This window comes from Schistocerca americana, chromosome 2 (assembly GCF_021461395.2).
Source record: "Schistocerca americana isolate TAMUIC-IGC-003095 chromosome 2, iqSchAmer2.1, whole genome shotgun sequence".
Lineage (NCBI taxonomy): Eukaryota > Metazoa > Arthropoda > Insecta > Orthoptera > Acrididae > Schistocerca > Schistocerca americana.
In genome coordinates, this window is record NC_060120.1 from 1,039,736,151 (window position 1) to 1,039,759,697 (window position 23,547).

The following is a 23,547-nucleotide window of genomic DNA, read 5'->3' on the forward strand; positions in this document are numbered from 1 at the left end:
TGTACTGTGTCGTTAGAGAAGGGTTGAAACATCCGAGGGTGCCAGTTCAGGAGATCTTCCTGGTGCTCATCGCACTGCGATCTGTTTTCTTCAACTGCGAAATGTGTGGGGATCAACGCCCAGGGAAGAGTGTGGTTTCATTGACGCCCTTTATGTCACCCTCTGAGGCCTTTTAATGCCGATTCTTAACGGCGGTGTGTCTGAAATGTTTTCTTCGGCCACCCATAAGAAAACCGCTTTATTTCAAGGTTTCTGTTGCGATTCTGATCTCTGAGATGTCAAAAGAGGGGTTTAAATGCTGGTGAGAGGGGCTGTGACGACTATAACATAGTGTGACACGTAAAAGGTGGAGTTGGGCAGAAATGTGGGGTAATTTGGTGCCCATGTGGCGTCATTAGATCGCCATACAGATCAAATGAACTTCTGTGCTGTGACCTTTTTTTTTTTTTTTTCACGCGTGTCGACACCTTGCAGTCCGAAGCGGCACCGATCCCGAGGGTAACGCCATAGGGCACCAAGCTTTTGCATCATCACAGAGGAATGTTGTCGGCACCTTTCAGCCAAATTTTAAACCTATGCGTCGCAATGGTTAATAATTATCGGGTTTCGTAGAAGCGATCCTTTAATACACTCCTGGAAATGGAAAAAAGAACACATTGACACCGGTGTGTCAGACCCACCATACTTGCTCCGGACACTGCGAGAGGGCTGTACAAGCAATGATCACACGCACGGCACAGCGGACACACCAGGAACCGCGGTGTTGGCCGTCGAATGGCGCTAGCTGCGCAGCATTTGTGCACCGCCGCCGTCAGTGTCAGCCAGTTTGCCGTGGCATACGGAGCTCCATCGCAGTCTTTAACACTGGTAGCATGCCGCGACAGCGTGGACGTGAACCGTATGTGCAGTTGACGGACTTTGAGCGAGGGCGTATAGTGGGCATGCGGGAGGCCGGGTGGACGTACCGCCGAATTGCTCAACACGTGGGGCGTGAGGTCTCCACAGTACATCGATGTTGTCGCCAGTGGTCGGCGGAAGGTGCACGTGCCCGTCGACCTGGGACCGGACCGCAGCGACGCACGGATGCACGCCAAGACCGTAGGATCCTACGCAGTGCCGTAGGGGACCGCACCGCCACTTCCCAACAAATTAGGGACACTGTTGTTCCTGGGGTATCGGCGAGGACCATTCGCAACCGTCTCCATGAAGCTGGGCTACGGTCCCGCACACCGTTAGGCCGTCTTCCGCTCACGCCCCAACATCGTGCAGCCCGCCTCCAGTGGTGTCGCGACGGGCGTGAATGGAGGGACGAATGGAGACGTGTCGTCTTCAGCGATGAGAGCCGCTTCTGCCTTGGTGCCAATGATGGTCGTATGCGTGTTTGGCGCCGTGCAGGTGAGCGCCACAATCAGGACTGCATACGACCGAGGCACACAGGGCCAACACCCGGCATCATGGTGTGGGGAGCGATCTCCTACACTGGCCGTACACCACTGGTGATCGTCGAGGGGACACTGAATAGTGCACGGTACATCCAAACCGTCATCGAACCCATCGTTCTACCATTCCTAGACCGGCAATGGAACTTGCTGTTCCAACAGGACAATGCACGTCCGCATGTATCCCGTGCCACCCAACGTGCTCTAGAAGGTGTAAGGCAACTACCCTGGCCAGCAAGATCTCCGGATCTGTCCCCCATTGAGCATGTTTGGGACTGGATGAAGCGTCGTCTCACGCGGTCTGCACGTCCAGCACGAACGCTAGTCCAACTGAGGCGCCAGGTGGAAATAGCATGGCAAGCCGTTCCACAGGACTACATCCAGCATCTCTACGATCGTCTCCATGGGAGAATAGCAGCCTGCATTGCTGCGAAAGGTAGATATACAGTGTACTAGTGCCGCCATTGTGCATGCTCTGTTGCCTGTGTCTATGTGCCTGTGGTTCTGTCAGTGTGATCATGTGATGTATCTGACCCCAGGAATGTGTCAATAAAGTTTCCCCTTCCTGGGACAATGAATTCACGGTGTTCTTATTTCAATTTCCAGGAGTGTATTATGGCCCAGTGTATTTATTTCGCGCAATCGAAACTTCAGAATTGACCTGTGTTCTTCCAACGAAGTTTGTAATCTTTCTAGATTGAGGCACTTTGCCATAGGAAACTTTTACGCTATTCTTCACAAGCAGCAAGGATGATCCTATTCCAAAACAAGTGAATTAATGCCAGATTGTCAAATTCAGCTAGTGTAATTGTTTAAAGTACTTCTCATAGCACAGTCACTTAGTTTAAGACTCCACTTTCGTTTGATTCAGACACCAGAAACGCGGATGATAACAGTCATCTGTTCAGATTCATGGCCCCGTACCCAGCCTATACGCCTTAAACTGGAGCAATTGTGTCTCCATAGACTCTTTTATGTGTTACAAATGGTTCAAATGGCTCTGAGCGCTATGGGACTCAACTGCTGAGGTCATTAGTCCCCTAGAACTTAGAACTAGTTAAACCTAACTAACCTAAGGACATCACAAACATCCATGCCCGAGGCAGGATTCGAACCTGCGACCGTAGCGGTCTTGCGGTTCCAGACTGCAGCGCCTTTAACCGCACGGCCACTTCGGCCGGCTATGTGTTACACCATGATGTTTCGAAGAAAGGAAGAAAGTAAGTAATCAGTAAGACTATTATGCGTGATGTAATTGTTTTCAAATGTAGAGGTGTACCATCTTAGATTTTATGCATAAATTTCGAATATGACTTATAAAATTCCTTATTACGCTAGGTTATTCCACAAATAATGAAATGCGAACATTTAAAACTACCTAATTTGTTAATGACACTGATATGTGGCGACAGATGTGAGAAAATTTTCTCAAGGGAAGTACGAATTTGTAAGGAAGAGATAAGTATATTAAAAGAAATCCCACCAAACTCAGCTATTCTACCCTTGGGTCTTCGTCTTTTAGATTGTGTTTGGTGTTCATCCGTACAGTTTCTTTTCAACATCCAATATTCCCTCGTCAATTGTACACTGCACTTTTCAGTTACTTGAATCTATCGATGAAAGTGCTCGCCATAATCTTCCATAAAATCATGAAACTTCTCAAGAAACTAATTTATATGACCAGAAAAAGAAGTGTACACTGACGCTTACGTAGCAACTGAGCAGTGTGATAGATTCCAACGTTTTCTTGACTTGGATGCTATAATTTGCGAATGGTTTTGTACCACATTTTGAATGCCGTACATTGTCGCAACCGCACAGACGCGCTCTTAAAGTATGCTGTCCACAATTACTTTACGTATTTGTGGCCTGTAACAGTTCAAGCTTTATGTTTTTCGGATGCTATTGATGAAAACTTGACACAACGATATTGAAACTATTTACTGCACCTGGTTAAAGTGTAAGAAATGTGTCAGAACTTCCCATTACATTGAAAACAAGATACCCAACTTAACGCTATTCTTCGCATTGTGCAAGAACTCACATATCGATAGTAACAATCTGATGGCGAAACATGGGAGCACGATTTTATGCATTGTTGTGAGACGAGGTCTGTCTGCGAGAGTGGAAGGAGTAGCGTCGGTCGAGAGCTCGGAGACAGAAGAAGACGTGTCACGCTGCCCTCGCGTTGGTGATGGCAGATCTTATCACATTCAAGACAGGATTTCATTCATATAGCCAGGAGAGATTTAGATTGCTTAGCTACTCTTGAAGATGGAATTAAAGGTAAGATTCGCAAGCATAGCGCAAAAGCAATTGCAGGGTTAGCCTCGTGATTGTTGGTCTGAGTTTGCAATAATTCCATGTTTAGCTTATCAGTTAAGGAAACCTCCTTATCCTCCAAATAATAATAATTATTCTCCACATCTAATTAATAAAGAAATGCTGTACCTGTTAAATGTTGATGTAACTTTGAAATTGAAATAATTTGTTAGTCTGACACTCAGCCATTATTGATACCTATGTCATTGTACTCATAATTGTCATTGTCTATTAATGGTCATGATAGTTCTGAAGTTTTAAATAGACTTAATGTATGAAACCCCTTCTCACAAGTTATTTAGCTGTTAACAGGACCCAAAAAGACCCATTTTTATTAAATTCATTCTTAGTAGCAATAATCTTTAGCCTCTGCTGTTGCATGCTGCTGCGGATTGCTGTAAACCACAGCGAAAAAGGCAGTCATCTAAAGAGACACACCACAACATGTCATGTACTGTAATCCAGCAAATTCCGTTGCATAAGCCAGATTCTGTATCACATGTAAAGTCTTGTTCGAAAACGTAGTCAGATAATTTAGGTATTCATTGTTACAGGTTCGTCTGTTCCTGTAGTTTTTTATTCTGGAGTAACCACAAGCGCCGGAACGAAGAGGAAGAATGCAAGACCAGAGAAGGCGGTGAGGCGACGTCAGCCAATAGCCCGCTGCCAAGCACTGCGCCACGGCAGGAGCGACCTCTGCAAGAAGTGAATATAAGCGCCGCTCCTGCCAGCCTCGATTCCTTCTCTGCAGATGATCTTCTCCTCCAACTCACCCACCTCCTCTCTGAACAACTAAATACCCGTCGCTCCGCCATCTTCCTCTCTCTTGACCTTGAACATGCCTACGACCATGTGTGGCATTCTGGTCTCCTCTTCAAGCTCCAAACCTTCGCCCTCCCTATTAACTACGTCCGTCTGATCGCCTCCTTCCTTTCTCGACGTCCTTCGTATATAACCATCCATAACACACGCCTTCCAACCCTCTGCCGGTGTGCCCAAAGTTCCATCCTCTCCCCTCTTCTCTACCTTCTTTATATGGCGGACATGCCGCCGCCTTCACCCCCCCATACACCTTCCGCCTTCCTTGCCCTCGCTCCCACCCTGCAACACTCCCAGCACCTTCTCCAATCCAATCTTGACCAGTTCACCACTAGGTGAACCAGTGGCTGCTCAAGGTCAATCCTTCCAAAACCCAGGCAATCATTGTAGGTAAAACCACACCTTCCTTCATTCTCCTTGATTTTTATATCACTATCTACAGCCGTCCTATCAACCTCACCCCCACCCTCAAGTACCTTGGCGTCAACCTTGACTGTCGCCTTTCCTGGACCCCCCATCTCCGGACAATACAAGCCAAGGCATGCTCCCAACTCTGCATCCTCAAACTCCTCTCTGACTGCACATGGGGTTTGGACCCCTCCACTGTCATCCACACTTATAAATCTTTCATTTGCCCCTTCCTCTGTTATGCCCATCCTGCCTGGATCTCCATCCCTCCTACCTACTACAAATTCCTTCAAATCCTGGAACGCCATGCGCTCCGCCTCGCCTATTGAATCTACCTCACATCCCCCATGCGGATCCTCTATGACTTAATTCGTTTCCCACACCTCCTCCTCTTCCTTGAATGGATACGGATCCTTTACATCTCCCATAAACTTGATCCCCCTCACCCACTTGTCTCTTCCATCCTTTCCCACCCCAATCCACTGCCACGCCTGTACTCTTGCATCCCACCTGCTCTCCATCTTACCACCCTCCATACCATTGCCCAAGGTGGCTTCCGCCAACTCCCCCTTCTAGATGATGCCCTCGTCCTTTCCATCTACCCCTCCTACCAGATTTGATCCTCCCTTTCCTCATGAGTTTTTCCTCCAGGGCCCCATCTTTCCCTTCTCTCCCTCCTCACTTCCTTCCCCTCCTCTCTCCCTCTCCTCCATCCCTGGGCTTCAACACCCAACCTTACCCTCTCCCCTCCCCCTCACTTCTTCTCTCCCACTGGAGTCCTCCCCACCTCCCCTCCTACGCTCCCCTATTCCCTGTGGCAGACTCCCACCCCCTTTTTCATGCAATAGTGTGTTCAGTGCGTCGAAGATCATTGTCAATATTTTCTGTGCAGTATTCCTCTGTTCGAGTGCAGTTGTGTCTCTTCAGTGTCCTCCATCTTTCGTCAGTGTACTCATTATGCCTTCGCTTACGGTTGCACTAGCTTATGCAATTTCAGGGTCTTCGAATGTCTTCGTTATTATCATTCTGTGTGTCACCTGTCTTTTCATATTCATCTTTTCTGTATATCTGTCTACATGTTATCTGTTCTCTGGTTTTCTATGGCTGAAGAGCGGTGTAGAAAGGCCTCTGCCGGCCTACCTTTTGTGCAAGGTTTTAAAAAACAGCCTCGGCCGGACGTTAGTGGATAGTATTCGCAGAGTATTACCACGGCCTAGCAGATAGTGCTACAAGAACAGCTATTAGTGATCCATATCCATTGCTTGTTTGGACGTTGTCCATAGCAAAGAACATTACTATTTGCATGTCGCCCATCTCTAGCGACACTTGGTGTAAATACAAGTGAAGCATTGTCAATCTGGTTAATGTTATTCGCTTGAATTGTTGTACAGCATTCTGAGAATGCAGCATCCTTTAGGCACCCTGTGCGAGACGAGTTAGCAGGGCCCACATTTTTCATATTCAAATACGCAGGCAGTTAGCTTATCCAAATGTTAGTTCTAAGTTTTTCATGAAAAAATCCGTTGAGCGCTTGAAGACAGTGAAGCTGACACTCATACAACATGCGCACAGTATTATGCAGGCTGGATTCCGTTTACTGATAGCTCAGATTGCTTATCGAGTGCATTTTCACTGACGAACGTATGCACATTTGTTTAAGCTACGTTACGTATTAGTTGTAGGTACGTTACAAAAGTTGTCACTAACTGCTTCATTACAGCAAAAGTGTCAACAGTATATTCGAAGGATCTACTAATAGAACTCATCATTTCTTCCGGAGATGTGATTGTTATTCTTGCCGTCCACTGGCTACTAATCCAGCGTGCAGTCCTTGGTCTGGAGTCGCTCTCTCACACACACAGTGGACGGCGCTGGCAGAGGAATGCTTCCATTATGCAGCACTGCTCTCGTGGTACGTGTGAGAGTCAATGCCACAGTTACTGATTCCGCTGTAGTCTGTGATCTTCACTGCGTAAAGTAGCAGTCGTCACTGTGATTTGTTGGCTCACGTCACATCATTTGTCTACGGTACTAATTACTTTTCTCCACTTTCCAGTTGTCCAACCACTCCAAATACATACAGCATTCTTTGTCGAGGGCCAACACTCTTTCTTGTGAAAGGGAAGCAGTGGCCGAGGAAAGAGTGAGATGGTGTTACAGCTTCGGCCACAGTTACTCAATTTGTGGCCTGAGAAAACAGTAATGGAAAACAATCTTGGAAGGGAATTAAAGTTCAGAAAGAAGAAATAAACTTTGTGGTCTTCCGATGACATTGTAATTCTGTCAGAGACGGCAAAGGACTTGGAACATGTGAAGGGAATGCACAGTGAGTTGAAAACACATTATAACACGAACACCACGAAAGGAAAACGAAGGTAATGGAGTGTAGTCGAATTAAATCAGACGATGCTGAAGGAATTAGATCAGAAAATGAGACATCCAAAAAACATTAAATGTCTTTTCAGGTCGAACAACGAAATGACTGATGATGGCCAAACTAGAGAGGATGCAAAATGTAAATTGCCAACATCAAGGTTCAAAATGGCGCTGAGCACTATGGGACTCAACTTCTGTGGTCATCAGTCCTCTAGAACTTAGAACTACTTAAACCTAACTAACCTAACGACGTCACACACATCCATGCCCGAGGCAGGATTCGAACCTGCGACCGTAGCGGTCTCGCGGTTCCAGACTGTAGCGCCTAGAACCGCACGGCCACTCTGGCCGGCCAACATCAAGAGAAAGCGTAACTGGAAAAGAGGAATTTGTTAACATCTAATATAACTTTAAGTGCTAGGAAATCTTTTCTGAACAATTTTTTTGGAGTGTAGCCCTATATGGAACTGAAACGCGGACTCTAAGGAATTTAGTCAAGAAGGGAATAAAAACTTCTGAAATGCGCTGCTACATTAGAAACTGTTAGGAAGAATAACTTACGAGAAGGTATTAAATAGAATTGGTAAAAAAAGAAATTTACCTCACAAAGTGACTAAAAGAAGGAATTATTTATTCGTTTATTTATTGTAAGACGGGTAGAAATACTAGACAACTGTTTACAATAAATATAAACATTTCTGTACAGATACACACACACACACACACACACACACACACACACACACACACACACACACACACAAAATCTCAAATTCATAATGCATTAGTAGCTCTAAGCCCTTATTTGAAATCCTGTCAGAAGTTTCTTTGAATAAATTGTGAAGGTCCCACTGAAAGCCTTGAGGGAAAATTGCATTGTTACGTGATGTAATGTTTGCTGGTCGTCACTGCAGACGGTTTCTATCCCCGTTGCTGGAGCAACACTTCACATCTGTCCTGGTCAGTTCTGATGCGATTCGGTATGCATTAGTGTCGTCAGGGTAGATGGAAACCTGCTGGTCGCTCCCGGGGAGTTTTTATTAATTAGTGATTGTTCATGGAAGATTGCTTCTATCATTGATTGCTCCAGGCTTCTTGCTTGTTAACGTTACTCTCCTGCAGTCTGATTACCGTGCACCATGAAGGTTTCCTAAGTATCAATCGCTGGCGTTATAAAAATGAAATTTCTGAATGAATGGAAAGTTGATACAACGGTCTTGTGAGAATTTGGTCGAAGAGAGTTATGTCTGAAAACATTCATCCAACTTCTTCAGTTCTGATGTTAATGTTGCTTCGGCATGGGTCGTGTCCTACCCAAGTGGCAGAAGCCACTGACAGTGCGCAACCTCTGGATACGCGACACTCTATCTACAAGCCACAGCATCGGACGATACGTTTGGGTGTCTTGTGTGGAAACGACGAACTCCAGATACAACGTAGGTACTAGAGCCGACCAAATGTTTCTTCAAAGCGGCGCGCATACACCATAGACTGTTGTAGCTTGAGAGTACGGCAGCAAAATTAGTTGTACTTAAGGATATACGGCGATAAAGGAGCACTGTGCATAAAATTTACAAAGGGTCTATCGAGATATCGATATCGTTGTTCTATCTGAGTTAGGAGTGTGTTGTAGTATGGTCTTTGACTCAACAGATGTTAGTACTTTCATCTCGGTATTGAGAAAACAAGATGGCTGGCTCACGCTTTACATTCGAGCAACGAAAATGTATTGTGAAGTGGTTTTTCAAGTTTGATAATTCCATTGAAGTGCAACGTCACTGGAGATGGGAGTTTGAAACAGAAACGCCGAACCCCCTAGAGATTAAACGCATCGTTGACAAGTTTTAACGACATGGAAAGATTTGTGATATTCACAAAGGAAGATCAGGAAGAGTACAGCTACAAGCCCTGCTTTGTCGGCTTTCGTGTTGGAAACTTCTGTTAATTCTCCACAGAAGTCTGCTACTCAATGTGCATGTGAAGTGCGGGTTAGCAGCGCAAGTGTACGAAGAATTCTGAAAGCTACAAAGTGGAAAGTTTACATTCAACTATTACTGAAAGCGGTTAATGATGACGATCCTGGTTACTAAATGCAATTTTGTGAATGGTGTCAGCAAATGGTAACAGTTAACGAACAATTTGAGACGAAGGTAGCGTGGAGCGACGAGGCACAAATTAGACTTAATGGAACCGTGAATCGGCATAACAATGTGTACTGGGCACTGGAAAATCAGATTGGTTATGTGGATAAAGCGGTCAAACTATCAGGGGTTCATGTGTGGTGAGGACTATCATTTAGGAGCTTTGTGGAACCGTTTTTCTTTGATGTAACTGTCACTGAAGAAATGTTCCTGGAAATGTTACACACATCAATTTCGCCAGGTATACGTGTGCTTCATGGAGCTGATGAAGAGGCCTTGTATCAACAGGACACCGCTACCACACTATCACCTAGCCGTACGAGAGTATCAGGGCAAGGCCGCTTCTGCTCCACTCTGCATTGTTGCCAGATATATTCAAGATGGTGGCAATAACGTCATCCAAGATGGCGGTGTGTAGACTCGGCAACAGCGCATGAGATCAATCAAGTTGGCGGCCATGACGTCAGCTGATGATGCAAATACCGTTATCGATAATGGCAGCTTTGGGTGGGAAAGTGCCACACTCCCGTGCCAAGCCCGCTGGCGGTAACTTCATATTCCAAAAGAATAATGCATCACACCACAGTTATCTCTGCTTACCTAAGAAAATCGTGGGAAGATAGGTCACTTGAGCTACCTCCACTAACCTAACCACCCCTCCACTCCCCTACCCCAGAAAAATAATGGCTGAAAGTTCAAATTGCAACAGGACAATGCATCACACCACAGTTATCTCTACTTACCTAAGAAAATCGCGGGAAGATAGGTCACTTGGGCTACCTCCTCTAACCTAAGTCAGCCAACCACCACCTCTTCCTAGGAATTGGCAGGAAGTTTGAGTTTTGGAGGGAAGATAGGTCAATTGGGCTATCTCTACTATCCTAAGAAAATGACAGGAATGAAATGGCATTTCCACTAACCTAAGTCACCCGACCACCACTTCCTCATGGGACTTAATGGGAAAAGGACTCAGCCTGTGCTAGATGTAAGTCTTAATTATTTTTCATGCACTATTTATTTAAACAATTAGAAGCTCTACCGCCATCCAGTGTGTTCGCCACAAGATCCAGAGACCAACTGATTTAATTCACAGTACCACCATCAGAGGGCACTGTCATCCATTGCATGATGTAATCCAAGATGGCAGCCATGATGGCAACTGATAGCGCAATTACCCTTATCCAAGATGGGGTTGCGATGGGGTCTGGAGTCAACCTAACCTAGTACACAGTACTGCCACCAGAGTGTGCTGTAATCCACTCCATGATGTAACCCAAGATGATGGTCTGGGGTGGGGGAAAATGGCGGGAAAACGACTCTGCCTGTGCTGGACATAAGTCTTTATTTTGCAGGCAGTGTCTCAACCACAAAATCTAAACTGACCGAGTACATAGTTCAGCCGCCAGAGGGTGCTGTCATCCCTCCTGTGACATAATCAGATGGCTCTGAGCACTATGGGACTCAACATCTGTGGTCATAAGTCCCCTAGATCTTAGAACTACTTAAACCTAACTAACCTAAGGACATCACACACATCCATGCCCGAGGCAGGATTCGAACCTGCGACCGTAGCAGTCGCGCGGTTCCTGACTGAGCGCCTAGAACCGCTAGACCACCGCGGCCGGCTGTGACATAATCCAAGAGGGTGGTCTGGATGGGGAAAATGGCGCGAAAATGACTCAGCCTGTGCTGGGTTGCTGGAGAGAACAAGGAAGGAGTGTACTTTATTTATTTTGGAACATCTTATTTAAGGATGGAGTATATCTATCACACTGATACAAAACACGTGCCTGTGGTCACGCCACACAGTCCACAGACCTGTAAATAACGCTCTGCAGACACACAAACAATCCCTAATTTACCGAAATAATTTCAGCACAAACATGCAGACTCCTTCTAAATAATGCAGTACACTGATGTGTAGACATGCTCAGTACTCATAACCTGCCCAAATAAGGCATAGTGCAGCCTACAGACCTGCTCATAAAATAATGGAACAGACATGCAAACAACGTACACATAAACCGTTTGCCAGCCCCTGTCTATTGGACCACACAGGAGGCTACCACACACGCTCCCAGAAGTCTGGATGCACCGACACAGACCTCGAAGTGACGCACAGATGCCCATTCGGGTCCCGCATGCATGAGGCAGCGATATCCCTTTCATAGTTGGTACCTGAGAAATTCCTCTCGAAATATGTGATCACCTAGGCGCCGTTGATGACACAACCGGACGGGAGCGAAGAACACTTATTTACAGAGCGCAGACGCCTCAAGGTGGGCCACGCATTTGTGTCTCCCCCCACCACCTGCCGTTCAGCGAAGAGGTAATTGCCGTTGTTTGCTGATGATGCGATGGTGTACAGTTAGGTGTCGAAATTGAGTGACTCTAAGAAGATACAAGATGACAATCAAAATTTACAGTTGGTGTGACGAATGATAGCTAGCCCTAAACGTGGAAAAATGTAAGTTAATGCGGACGAGTAGGAAGATAAAACCTCTAATGTTCGGATACAGTATTACTAGTGTCCTGCTTGACACAGTCGAGTCATTTAAATATCTGGGCGTGACGTTTCAAAGCCACATGAAACGAAACGAGGCTGTGAGAACTATGGTAGGGAAGGCGAATGTTCGACTTCGGTTTACTGAGAGAATCTAAGGAAAAAGAGGTTCACCCGTGAAAGAGTCCGCATAGAACACGCTGCATACTGCCAGAGTGTTTGGGATCCTTAGCTAATCGGATTGAAGGAAGACATCGAAGCAATACTGAGGCGGGATGCTAGATTTTATTTGCGGTTGGTTCGAACAACACGTAACTGTTACGGTGATGCTTCGTAAAGTCAAATGGGACTCCCTCGAGGGAAGGCGACGCTTTTTTCGGGAAACACTATCGAAATAACTTGAACCGGCATCTGAAGCTGACTGCCGAACGATTCCACTGCTGCCAGCATACATTGTACGTAAGGACCATGAAGATAAGATACGACAAATTACGGCTCATACGGAGGCACAGAGACAGTCGTTTTTCTCTCGCTCTATTTGCGAGTGGAACAGAAGAGGAAATGACAAGTAGTCTTGTGGGGTACCATCGGTCATGCACAGTATTGTGGCTTGGGGAGTATCTATTTAGCTACAGACAGAGATGTAGAGCAGCGTGTAACCAGTCGTCGGACTAAAGACCACAACGAAAACAATGGAAAGACACAAGCCGAACAAAAGGCCCACGTCTCCCGAATACCGGGAACACTCTCTGGTGTTCACAATAGTCGACAGGAGCCACCTGGAATGACACGTTACAACTGAACTATTCATATCGGTTGCCATTAAAGAAATTGCCGGAATATATTTGTCTAGGTAACATTTAAGTGATAAACATTGCAAGACGACAGGTAAGATACACCATTGCACATATGAAAAACTGATATATTAATAACCGATGTAACCGCCAGAATGTTGAGTACAGTCATGCAAACGTGAATGCATTGTGTTGCACAGGTGGCGGATTTTAGTGTCTGTGCTGAAGTTCCATGCTCGTTGCGCATGGTTGGTCAGTACAGGGACGACTAACGGTGTTTGTGGATAATGCTGGAGTTGTCATGCGATGATGCCCCATATGTGCTTGACTAGAAATAGATCTGGAGATCGAGCAGGTAAGGCCAACAAGTCAACACTCTGCAGAGCATGTTCGGTTACAACAGCGGTATTTGGGCGAGCGTTATCCTGTTGGAAAACCCACCTTGGAATGCTGTTCATGAATGGCGGTACAACAGGTCGAATCACGAGAATGACATACAAATTTGCCGTCTGAGTGCTCCCCTAGTCAAACGAAATGGCGCCCCAGACCATAACTCCTGCTGTAGGTCCAGTGTGTCCAGCACACAGACAGGTTATTTGTAAGACCTCAACTGGCTACCTTCTAACCGACATACCGCCATCACTGGCATCGAAGCAGAAACAGCTTTCATCAGAAAACAAAACAGAAAATGGCTCTAAGCACCATGGGACTTAACATCTGAGCTCATCAGTCCCCTAGACTTAGAACTACTTAAACTTAACTAACCTAAGGACATCACACATATCCATGCCCGAGGCAGGATTCTAACCTGCAACCGCAGCAGCAGCGCGGTTCCGGACTGAAGCGCCTAGAACCTCTCGGCCACAGCGGCCAGCCTTAAACACAACAGACCTACGCCCTGGCCTCCAATGAACTGTTTGATGCCACTGACATCGCTAATGGCGGTGGTTTGCGGTCAGTGGAATGCACGGTACAGGGCGTCTGGCTCGGAGCTGTGCATGAAGTAACCGATTTGCAGCAGTTCTTTGTGTCATTGTGGGCGAACTCATGCTCAGATTGTTGTTACAGGTGCAGTACAATGCACTACAACCAAACGCCGAACGAGATGGTTTTCGCTTTCGGTAGTGCTACTTGGCCGTCTGGAACGAGGTCTTCTCGTGACTGTGCGTTCAATCACCGCTTCCAGACATCATGTACAGTGGCTAGATTCTTGGAAGTCTTTCTCCAGTATAACAGAAGAGCTTGCCGTAGGTCTGTTACATGATCTCAATCAAATTCAATGAGATGTTGATAAAGTCGTCCTTGTCGCATTAAGAGCATTCTTGATTAACATCAATTTTAAACATCTCCCTTAGAAAAATTTATAAATGACTGTGCTGGTAAACTTCTAAGTTATTGGATTTTCAGACAGTTGAGCAAACTGAACGTACTCATACATTTCTCTCTTTACTTACTCTGAACAACACTATACTGACATACAATATTTCTTTTAGCGCAACGTAATCTGACTTCCAATAATCCCTACAAAAGAGTGGCCCTGACTAACAATAACCTATACCTTTCATGAATCACTTAGCACACAAAAATCTTCGTTATTCGAACTACTACAATACAGCGAGCGCCAATACTGCTAGCTAAATAAAATATTCTAACTACTGAAGGCACTAACTACTGATAGTTAGCAAATGAAAGATTTCGATAGAGAACAAACAATGTAGTTACCTTAATAGTGTTCAAAAGTCTTCATATACCGTATATACCTTTCAATTAATAACATCCATATTTACAAATTTCCTTTTTCTGTCGGACACAGGTCGAGATCGTCCGCTCATAGCAACCTCTAAAAACTCTGGCATCTCTCTCCCCACATCCTCCACTGCTGGCGGCTCACCTCCAAAACTGGGCAACGTTACGCTCTGTTCCCATCCAACTGCCCAACACTGCAATAGCGAATATTTCAACAATACCAACCAGCCACAGACTGCACACAGCACACAGTCAGTGATTCTCGTACAAAGCGCTACGTGGCGTTACGAACATAAAAACCTAAACAGCCCACTTACAAACTCACTACGTCCAATCTCAGAGATAACTAACCCTCACGACCGATAGAGCGTATCAATAAAACAAAATTTGCTTCCTTATTGTGGCGCTACTAGCGCTACTCTCACGCGACTGTGGCCAAATTTGAATAGACGTCATCTTTCAGATGTAGAAACACGCCTACCATGATTCGTTTATGCCGCACGAGCCCTTCTTAGCGTTGTGTTTTTTTTCCGTCAGTGTTTTACACGAGCAGAGGGGACTAAAAAACGACGTCTAAGAGGTTGTACGTGATTTGCTGGCAACGCCGTTCCTACAGACGCGCAGTGCAGTGATTTACGAACGTCTCGGTGCTGATTACGCGGCGTCGCGGGCAGGCCTCCAGGCCTCCAGGCCTCCCGCTGAGCCGAGCCGAGGAGGGCGTCTCCGGAAGAGTGCGTCGCCGCTGGCTGGTGGCTGTAGGTCAGTGCTTGGCCCGGCTGCCGGCTGGTGCCGTTTATCTGCTGCGACTACTTTGGTTTACGACTCGCGGCTCGGCGCGGCCGCACTAAATCACCAGAGGCACTCGCCGTCGGCCGTTGTTTTCCAGAGATAAACAGCGCCGCGCCGCTCACACAATGGCACGGAGCGGGCCCACCTAGCGGCGACGCTTTGGAAACGGAGACAGCGCTAACAAAGAACACTATTTTTGTGACTCTCGGCCAGACGTGTCATAACTTCCGCGAGTGTCGTCCCTAAACAGCACAGCCTTGGAACGGACTCACTATCAGCTCTCGTGGACGTCCTTTGTAACAGCTTTTTAACCTGTTAAGTGGAAAAAGTCTTATCTAACAGAACAATTGAAAACGTGCCAATATGTACTTTTTGTGACTATTGATCAATAAAATTGCTCTGCTCAGTTTAGTATGTATTTCCAAGTCCACGTCCGCAGCTCGTGGTCTCGCGGTCGCGTTCTCGCTTCGCGAGCTTGGGGCCCTGGGTTCGATTCCCGGCGGGGTCAGGGATTTTCACCTGCCTCGACATGACTGGGTGTTTGTGTTTTCCTCATCATGTCCATTATAATTATCCGGGCTGTTATGCCGTGGTCGGTTGATGAATTCTGTGTCAATTAGGTCCAACACACCCACTGGCTCGCTCAGGTAGCGAGCCAGTGGTTGTGTTGGACCTTCCATCGACCCACTGGCTCGCTCAGGTAGCGAGCCAGTGGTTGTGTTGGACCTTCCATCGAGCTACAGACCCCCGTGAAGATGTCCTCCGCAGACGGGGACGAAACGTTGGGAATTGACACAGAATTCATCAACCGACCACGGCATAACAGCCCGGATAATTATAATGGACATGTCATTTTCGGCCGTGAAAGTCTACATTTTCCTCATCATTTCATCATCATTCATGCACGTTGCGAGATTGGACTGAGAAGAAGGTTGGGAATTGGTACGGGCGTTGGTAACCGCGAAGTTGAGCACCCCACAAATCAAACACCATCATCATCCAAGTCCACCGTAAGTTACAGGCTGGTAAATATTCGTACTAATGAATCGAGAACTCGAAGCTGACCGTGGTACTTTAAGTAGTAAGTCTGAAAAAATATGCAGGTAATTATCATTGCCCACTTCGATTAGTAATGCCCACATATGAAAGACATTTCCCAAAAGACTGGTGTTCACGACCAAGCTTAGGCCATGCGCATACACTGTCCAGTCACATTAACGCGACTACCTATCAAAAGCAGCACAGACCACTGCGAGACATGCAAGAAGAGAGTGTGCCAGAGTCTGGATGGTGCCGACGGAGATGTGGAGCTATGGCGACTCCAGCGCCGTCGTCAGATGGTCTAGGTTCCTCGATAAAGGATCCATGGCTCAAACAGCCTGATCCAGGCAGTCCCACAGATTTTGGATTGGATTTAAATCTAGAGACTTAAGTAACCAGGGAAGCGCAGTGATCTCATCGTGGTGCTCTGCGCGCTACACACGAACACTGTGATCCGTGCGACACGTTGCATTGTCATGCTGGTAGATGCCTCCATGCCGAGGAAAAGCACGGTCCCCACGGATAGACGCAAATGTGTGACTGGTCATTCTTGTCGGAGCAGCCAGCCGGAGTGGCCGAGCGGTTCTAGGCGCTACAGTCTGGAACCACGCGACTGCTACGGTCGCAGGTTCGAATCCTGCCTCGGGCATGGATGTGTGTGATGTCCTTAGGTCAGTTAGGTGTAAGTAGTTCTAAGTTCTAGGGGACTGATGACCTCAGAAGTTAAGTCCCATAGTGCTCAGAGCCATTTGAACCATTTGTCAGAGCTTCAGCATTCTCGACATTTTTCTGCTGACCGCGTTGTAGGTGCTGTCTGTCTGGTAGTGGAGAACCCAACTCTGGTCTTGACTTTTATTCTGCCCCGGTTTGTCGTCCTTAATCACTCAATCTGAAGGCGCTGGAGACTCGCCTATCACCCCTCCCGATTGGCTGCATTGCCCAGGGACCACGCAACTTTTACCTTCGAGGACGTGGGAGTAGGAGCGTCTGGCAGAGCTCCTAACAACTCTCAGAGGTATACAGGGTCAGTCACTAACTACTGCCACCTAGAATAACTCCGAAAGTGTGATAGTACCTGAAAAGTTTGTGTGACAAATGTTGCATTGGACAAGGGGGGAAATAATACATTCGTGTTTTGTTGCTAGGTGTGGTCGCGTCAGAGGTATGAAGGTCAAACTTTATTTTTTTAAATGGGATGCTATAGTCTGATAAGTATCTTCTGATAGTGGCTATTGAGACGAATCCAATGATGTGTAACAGTAAGGTCCTTGAAAGTCAAAGAAGATCAAAAAGGTGGCATAAACGTCCATTTCCAGAAGGTGTTCGAAAGGATGACCATTGGTATCAATGCAGTGCTCAATCTTCTTATCATGGATCGAGTGGTATTCCTTATCACATCGGCACTTATCGGAGCACAGGCTCTGACAATTCTCTCTCGCATATGTTGAGGTGTAGTTGGAACGTTTACGAATCTCCACAAGAAAAAATCCAGAGACGTCAAGTCTGGCGAACGAGCCGGCCACGACACATCCTTCTGCGTACAATCCAACGATTTGGGAATTGTCTGTGTAACTCATTTCTAGCCATCAGAGAAAAGTCAGCCCGACTGCCATCGTGAAGGGACCGATGGCCTTTGTAGTCTCGTCCCTTCAACCCCCACAAACCAACCAACACCCATCTTGTTGATACTGCATACCGTAGCTTGTTCCTATAGGTGTTTCTTCCAATAATAGACGTAATGTTTCTTGCAGGAATGTGGTGTGTGCGCGGTCATCAGCGCCTGTACAAAGTTCCAATTTTTACACAGTCCAGTTTTTACACAGTCCATCTAGCCACTGTCCCGGCCGGGAATCGAACCCGGGGCGCCGTGATCCAGAGGCAGCAACGCTAGCCACTAGACCACGAGCTGCGGACGAGAAATAACATGAGGAAAGTTTTGTACATATTTCGTGTGAATTAAGAAATGCTTGAAGTACAGGGAAAAAATTAAAGAAAAAGACGTGTAACTAGAACGAATACAAGTAACTAGAACCCTAGATTCATTGCTGAAGCATAAAGCAAAACAGGGAAGATGGAAGACAAGTCGTCTAAAGAGAAGCTGGACAGAACAAAATATTTGATTTGTTCAAACCAGAGATGGTTTAATTATCGATTTTGTTGTCACTGTTGTTGATGATTATAAAATTGTATAGCCCCTGTCGGGTAGGTTTACACCCAGAAAGACCCAAGACGCAGAGGTTCGACACTGGATTCACATTCTGCAAGACCGAATTCCAGTTCCCCATCCGAACACCCACATTTGTGTTTATGTGGTTTACCTAGATATATTTTGAGGCAAATGAGTTATCGCAGACGGAACTTTAAATCTTAATCTTCTTTCCGTTGTTCTTTCCAAGATCCAACAGCTGAATGAGAACTTCACTTGGCACCAATTATCATAGTTAACCTGAAATGACCTGCGTTAGTATCTTTCTCACTACACGTTATTCACATTAAAGTTTGTAATAAATGTAGCCTGAGTGCTCGATGCCTGTACGAAGATGGATATTCAACGTCTAAGTAATTTCAATATAGTGTTCTGAAAATTTATGGTTCATGATGCAAAAATACGATGTTTTCTGTGGGAATGGTATTCTCAGGTGAGGTTAGTTGACCCGTTATCCTGACTTTCAGGCATTCAGAGAGTGGCCAGATCCATAAAGAAGTACTGGGCGAGATCGCGCCACGATTAAGAAACTAGAGTAGCCTTCTGAAGAAATGCAATTCAAATCCCTTTCTAGTCACTAGGATTTGGATATACCGTGCTTTTATATTTTGTCAAAGACAAATGCCGACACGGCTTCTTTAATAAAGAATTCGTTAACTAATGGCTGCGTCATCGAGAGAACGTTCTCCCTTGGACACGTACCACTTCTTGGGCAACAACAGTTTTCCAAATTTATACATGGCTAGAGTTTCATCCAAGGCAGCTTTTACGATCAACCTCCTTGACAACCAACTAACTTCAATAAACGTTCCAACGTCAACAACTCACATACGGCTGGGTATACTGATGGGAAACAGTACATTTAACACCTCATGAAATTTTATTCTCTCTCTCTCTGTGTCTATGTGTGTGTGTGTGTGTCTTTACTGACACATTTTACATCATAGATGTTGCAGTTATTGTATAAGGAACATGTAAATACTCTCAAAGGCAAAAAAAAGACCACCACAAAGCAATCAGCCATGCGGGATGGAATTCGCTAGATGTGGTGTACACGTACAGACAAACAAATGATTACTATTTCAGAAAAATTGGATGATTTATTCAAGAGAAAGAGCTTCACACATTGAGCAAGTCAATAACACATCTCAAGTGTCACTCCTGGTTGTTGGGCCATATGGTGGGTGACAATCAGGTTAGTACTCCCTGCTGTCCAAGGCATCTCCAGGCACACCTTCACTAGTCATCGGGCCTTAGTTCAAAGTAGTACTCATCAATGAAGACCACTCTGTACCAGTCAATGAGATTCCAGTCTGAAGACGTTTCTAGAGATGACCCGGACAGTGGTGGGATACCCATGATACAGCCCGGCAACCAGGAGTGGTAGTTTGGGTGCCATGTCTTTTCAGAGAAGGAGCTCTTTGGTTATCTGCAGCACCCTTACAGCACAGCAGTATGTCAATCATATGCCACACCCCATTTTGTTGTTCTCCACAGCCAGCCATGCAGCAGGATAATGCTCACCGCACAAGGTGAAAGTTCCTCCTGTTCTCTTGCTTGTCTTCATGCTTTCCAAATGCTATCTTGGCTTGCAAAGTGCCAAGGTCTCTCCCCAATTTAGAAAGTTAGGACCATTATGGACAAGACCCTTCAACCAGCGCAGGATTTAGATGCTCTAACTCACCAATTTGACTGGAATCGATCATGAGGGCATCGAACAACTCTATCAATCAATGCCCAACCGAACAATTGCGTGCTTATGGTCCAGAGGTGAACCAACCCATTACTGCCTTGCTCAACTTGTGAAGCACATTCTGTTAAATAAATCATCCAATTGTTCTGAAATAGTAACCATTTGTTTGTCTGTATATGTACATGAATTCTATTTATATCTGGCCGGGAATGACCATCGAATTTGTACTTAGCACGGTTTATGACTGAGTACCATACTGCTCGAAGGCCTAACATCAAGGCTCAACTAAAAGGTCATCCTGGCGTTCATTCCAGGCATCGTTCGAGCACATCACTATGCTAAGATGCTAAAGCCAGCTGTACTATCTCGCTTGTATAGTTCCTTCGAATATTGACCCATCAAGATAATGCATGACCACACCCTCCTGCGCTATCTGCCTGCAAGTGCCTGCAAGGTTTCACCTTCAGTCCATGGCTTATCGTATCGTCTAGAGTCACACTTTAGAAAAAATTTGGACTATGCGACAGCAAAGATGCGATAGGGTCGACTGCCACTGGCTATCAGGCTCCAGCTGTACGCGTATACACTAAAGCACCTGAACATTTCCTGGAGAAACTAAATGGGTATAGATTGCCCGTGGATAACAGGAATTCGGTGAGCTGCCCAATAAATTTTGCAAACTCTTAACTAAAAATTTTTGCCACATCTTATCGCTAACTTCTTGCCTCGTTCCACATTTCAACCCATTTGGGTTCATCTACGTTGAATTAGTGTGCGTCTGTGCAGATGGCGCATGGGCAAAGTGCAGGATGATTTGCACAAATAAGAAGGTTATAATATTTCGTAACGCAGATATAAGTTTCAGAGCTTACAATACATTTTCTAACATTGTAATACCTTGGTTGCTTAGTGGATCCTATTTTCCTTCAGAATCAGGTTAGCACCACCTGACGGCGCCAGAAGTTAGCATTGCTTTATTCTCTTCTACCACCACTTACCAAATACGTCATGGACTGTGGAAAGCCTCGTGCCTGATGAAGCCTTTTGTATATAAACAGCTTTCAACAGGCAATCGGTGATTTAGTTCTTTACTGTAAGTTTCTCCTATCTTTCCAGCAGTACTGAACCATACTGTACCACACTAATCTCCCACCGCCCTCCCAGACCCCTCCTCCGATCCGCCCCTTCCCTTACTCAAATATTGTGATTACGACAAGGCTTTCCTTAAATTTAATCAAAGATTTTCAATTCTACTGTGAATGGTGGTACAGCAACCAGTTTCGAATTATTTCAGAATAAAAAACAGTCTTGCTTGTGAAGAAGTTATTTAGCATCAATAACGAGTTTCATCGTTTTGGGGCATCATCACATTGTGTAAAAGTAGCTAGACATGTAAACCATCCATCGAAAGCCATATAAAATGGAAAATGAACGCAACATATCCACTTACTTTGCATCCATTTTCCGTTTTGTATGGCTTTATGAGTGATGTGTTCCATATACCTGTGTAGCCGAGCGGTTCTAGGCGCTACAGTCCGGAACCGCGCGACCACAACAGTTGCAGGTTCGAAACCTGCCTCGGGCATGGATTTGTGTGATGTCCTTAGGTTAGTTAGGTTTAAGTAATTCGAAGTTCTAGGGGACTGATGACCTCAGATGTTAAGTCCCATAGAGCTCAGAGCCATTTGAACCATTTTTTTGTTCGTTATACAGCTGCTTTTACACAAACTGATGACGCCCCAATAGTGTGAAACGCGTCATTGATACTAATAACTTCTTCGCAACCAAGACTGTTTTATTCTGAAATCTTTAAATTTACGCATTTTGGAGACATGTCCGTGTTATAGAGACTGTTATGCTGCCTTTTACAGCTCTGGAAAAATTATTGAACATTACCAGAATAAACTTCTGCTTGAAAGAAGCCATATTTTGTAACCAGTAATGAAGTGTTATAAAGTACGTAAGGTCAAATTTTAGATATACGTGTCAGGCAAAACTGGGCATGTTTCAGCTTTGCAACAGACAGCTGAGAACTTGAACACGCACAACAATTCATTTACTAAAATAATTTTATTTAACGTTCTGACGACACGGTGATGTGACATACACTTTTAAAAATTATATATAACGTTAAAGAGCTTTATTCACGAAATTATCATAAACAGTATATTATCTTGTTTAGACCCAGATGAACGTTTTGTTACACATGAATGCTGTCTGTCCTTAACAGTTTAGTCTGATGCTTATTTGCCTTGTGCCTGTACCCCGAGGCCAATGGCTGTACTTCTGCCCCTACACTGGCTGTGGCGCATATCTCTTTTTAATTGTCAAGCCTTTTCCTTGCCTGCAGAATGGCTCTGCTATTCTGTATTTGAACTATAACAGATCATTTTGTTTATAATGGGGAGTTACGAAACTATCACAGGTCATCTCTGCATGTGGTACACCAGCTTTGAAATCTGCTTTTGCGTTTTGTGGAACGTAAAACATAGGCGATCCACCGCTAATAAAATATAAGCTTCGGAGTATCAGCATTTCGTCAGCTTTTCCAAGTCGCAATAAAAGTGAAATTTAATGAGTCAGAACAGTGTTGAGGTCGGATGTTTATGTGAGTTATTGGAAATATAAGTTAATGTGTAGGGACTTACACAATGAACACAGTTGGTCACTTAAGTATTTTGGTACCACAAATCAACAGAAATATTTTCTTTCACTTCACTTGATTTCATCTCTTGTATGCGCTCACGAAGGTGCACAAACGCAAAATTAAGCGTGTTTTACATTACACGTGCAACTAGTTTATTTCATCAAAATATTATATGCTTCGGATCACAGATTCCGCAGAACAAGCAAACAATTTTCAGAACTGAACTTACTTCTGTATATAGTTGCAATCTACAGATACATCTACATGAATACTCTGCATATCACATTTAAGTGCCTGGCAGAGGGTTCATCGAACCACCTTCACAATTCTCTATTATTCCAATCTCGTGTAGCGCGCGGAAAGGGAATGAACACCTATATCTTTCCGTACGAGCTCTGATTTCCCTTATTTTATCGTGGTGATCGTTCCTCCCTATGTAGGTCGGTGTCAACAAAATATTTTCGCATTCGGAAGAGAAAGTTGGTGATTGGAATTTCGTGAGAAGATTCCGTCGTAACGAAAAACGCCTTTCTTTTAATGATGTCCAGCCCAAATCCTACATCATTTCTGTGACACTCTCTCCCATATTTCGCGATAATACAAAACGTGCTGCCTTCCTTTAA